Source organism: Aplysia californica, unplaced genomic scaffold (genome assembly GCF_000002075.1).
Source record: "Aplysia californica isolate F4 #8 unplaced genomic scaffold, AplCal3.0 scaffold00564, whole genome shotgun sequence".
In the NCBI taxonomy this organism is placed as follows: Eukaryota; Metazoa; Mollusca; class Gastropoda; order Aplysiida; family Aplysiidae; genus Aplysia; species Aplysia californica.
The window spans coordinates 77,471-81,047 of NW_004797834.1; the positions used below are offsets into that span (position 1 = coordinate 77,471).

The 3,577-nt window shown below is 37.8% G+C and overlaps 1 long non-coding RNA gene across 3 annotated transcripts in view; it reads left to right on the forward strand.

The window, feature by feature from the left end:
* Positions 1-3,577, forward strand: part of LOC106012920 — a 25,608-nt gene that overhangs the window by 20,937 nt on the left and 1,094 nt on the right. The window lies entirely within an intron of this gene.

Sequence of the window (3,577 nt, forward strand, 5' to 3'; positions counted from 1 at the left end):
GTGTGTGTGTGAGTGTGTGAATGTGAAAGAGTGTATATGTGAGGCAGCGTGGTGGAATCAGGCTCTCGTCAATTTTTTGGCATGTAGAGTTACTGGTATCATCTTAAAGCTTGTTCACCTGTCTTTATTTTAATGAAAAAAGTATCTATTTATCTTGAATACAAGTCTTGATATTTGCAATTGAAGGAGGTGGGCGTCACCTGTTTTCAGAGGTAAAATTAGTGAGAAAATGGCCTCCAAAGATTTACATTTTTTTTTGCTTTTAATCAACGTTTTTCAAAAAACCCCACACAGAAATGAGTTCTTTATTGGCATGAAAGGTTTTGAGCCAAAAAACAAAAATTTGATCAAAATTAAAAAACTTGCGGAAAAATGCAGGTTTCTTCACTTTGATTATTTTGAGGAGAGCCTGATTCTACCACGCTGTCTCACATATGTAAGTGTGTGTGAAGTGTGCGCACGCGCGCCCACCATACGTTTCACAGATCCAAACAGTGTTAAAGGCGCAAATCAGTACTGCTTCAGACCAATACTTTAAGAATGATATTTTCTATTTTACATGACCACTGAACAAAGGTGCCCAGAAAGAACAGAGGGCGTGATCTGTAACAAAATGACATCATTCTTAATGAATGGCAAAAAAACACCAACCGGGGTCCTAAAAAAACACACGAAAAAACGCCCCCAACAACAATAACAAACAACCAGAGGAAAAACAAAACTCACATCATCCGTATCCAGAAATATAAATCTGTAAGTAAGAGGCCCTAAGCACGATTTCCCTTACTAATCTAACCTTCCTTTTTGGGGCTCTCGAAAATAGTCATTATACAATATTATATTTCTATTTGCCTTCTTGCAACGACCGGCTATTTACTGAGAAGATAGTGATTCTTTCCCATATCGTTGCAGCCACGCTTGTTAGGTTGAGTGCGTGAAAGGGACAGTTTCACAACCACGCTCGCTAAGCAGCTGCTTTAGCTCCATAATATAATAATTATGAGTTATGTGGGCTAGTCAATTAAAAATATACCCCACACATTAGATTTCTCTTATGCTTACAGGATTTGCCTTTTATTATTATTATGTTGCATCGCGTAAGAACCAAGACATCTACAGTGAAACGAAGCTGTTTGAAAATGGTCATTGAATCTAGTCTCTTGTGGACTCAGTAGGGGTAGCGATCAGCTACATTTCCTTATAGTAAAGCAGTTTAACAACTATTTCTTTTTCGTACTACTAACTTCTTAAAGCATACAGTGAAGCTACTCACACCTGGAACAACACTTAGTTCTAAATGTCAAATAAATCCCTTAGGGATGGCTGTCGTATGCAAGACATTTCATTAGTTGTGTAAGAGTAGAATTCAGAACTAAACCATGATTGTATTGAAGGCAAAGAGAAAGCTTATATAATGATATTTAAAAAAAGCAAAAGCAGTTGGTCTTCGTCTTTTTGTACTTCTATGGGATATTTGACAGAAGATTCTTTTTCTTGTTGCTTTTTTATGAATAGAACTTAGCGACCTATACCTACTTAATTGATGGCCCTCTCAGTCATTTATACTAATGACCTTTTCAAGTTGTGACGAGGATTTGTTTAGAATATTACCAGAGCAGTCTGCCTGCTTTTCTCCGACTTTCTATCACCAGTTTAAACCTGTAAAATATTAAGACACCCCTGGAACCTTCCTTGCTTCCAAACATCAACCAAGTTTCTCCTTTAGAGCACATCAAAGAAAACAAGGTCTAGAGCGAGGGAAGTACTGTTGTACTCAGGCAATCTACTTCCTTTATGTCTGCCGCCCAGACAAAACTACCATGCGAACTGGATAGTCTGTCGAGACACAAAAAGCCATACATACATATCACTAGCGTGGGCGTAATATTATTATTACGCTGATAGCTCAGTTGTTATCTTTCTGGGCTATGGTTCTGCAGACCCTCATTTGAATCTTCCCTGGGTGGTCCTGAACTTGGGTTGTTCTGGGGTCTTTTTCAGGGCTCTTTACTATCCACTTGTTGGTTCCATTAGAGATAGATATTAACTTCTTTTTAACCTTTATCCCCCCCCCCCCCCGCGCTTACTTAAAACTCACAACTTATTTTGTGTTTGCATTGTGCAAACGCAAGCTTATTTTCCGTTCGCTTAAACAATACCCAACATTATGTCCATATTTACACCCAACTAACATACTCATCAAACCACGCTTCGTTAACTATTACATCCCGTTAACTTAACAATTACATCGTGGTGTCTTGGCCATTACATGACGCTAACTTGCATTACGCCTGGTTAACGTAACCATTACATTGTGCTCACATAGTCGATACATCGTACTAACAGAATCATTATACTGCACTATCATAACAATTACACCTCACTAAGGTAACTTTTCTTTTCGTTTGATAAGTGTGTTACGGCGCTTGCAACTACATAAGGTCATATGAGCGCGCGTGACACATTACACATTTTCAGTTAGCAAGAAATTTTGAATTTTGCCCTGGTGGCAAAATACTCTTATCGATTTTAGACTACCCAGGGATCTTTAACGTGCGCAACTTGCTCACGGGACCTCCGAGATTTTCGCCTTTGTCCGAGAAGAAGGTAACCTTTATATCTCACTAACGTAACCATTACATCGCTCTGCCTTAAGTTTTACAACGCCCTAACATAGCCATTGTATCGCACTTACGTAGACATTTTTGTGGGTGGTTGGCGGTTGCTCTGGGGTGGTTTGTTCCTTCTTTCCTAAAAAACAACAACTATCGTTCTTCTCTCTCCTCCTCCTTTTTTGTGTATGTTACTCTCTTGTAACACCTCTAATCTTCGGCATTTATATGACCTTATATTGTGTTGCATGTGCCGTTAAACTCTTACTAAAACTAAGACATATTTTTTACACTATGCTAACATAACCATTACATCATACTAAAATAACTGTTACCCCGAACGAACATAACCATGATATTGCATTAACGGAACCATTATACCGCACTTACATTACCATTGTCTCGCACTAACATACATTATATCACAGTAACATACATTATATTGCACTAATATAACCATTATGTCACACTAATATAACCATTCTGTCACACTAACATAACCATTACACCAAACGAACATAACCATTACATTGCACTAACGGAACCATTATCTCGCATTAACATTACCATTATATTGCACTACGGTAACTATTGCATAGCTCTAAATGCTCTAATATAATGGACTAGCCGGGCCACCTTTTGATGAAGGAAATGATCGGTGCCTTAACATCAATTGAATATCATTGGTCTACTATATTTATTACACTCTACTGGAATGGAGCAATACATCTTGAGAGAAAAGTGACACATGTGTTACCAAGTAGCCAAATTTTGATTTTTTAATAGATTCACAGGTTGATTACCCATGACACTAAGACAAATAAGAACACTTGATAGCTTCAAAAGACATCTTAAACATTTTCTGTTCCTACAGGCCTATCCTTCATAAGCTTTTAACGTTATCTTTCATTATATTTGTTCTTTTCCTATGTCTGGATGAAAATAGTCTCTCTCTCTCTCTCTCT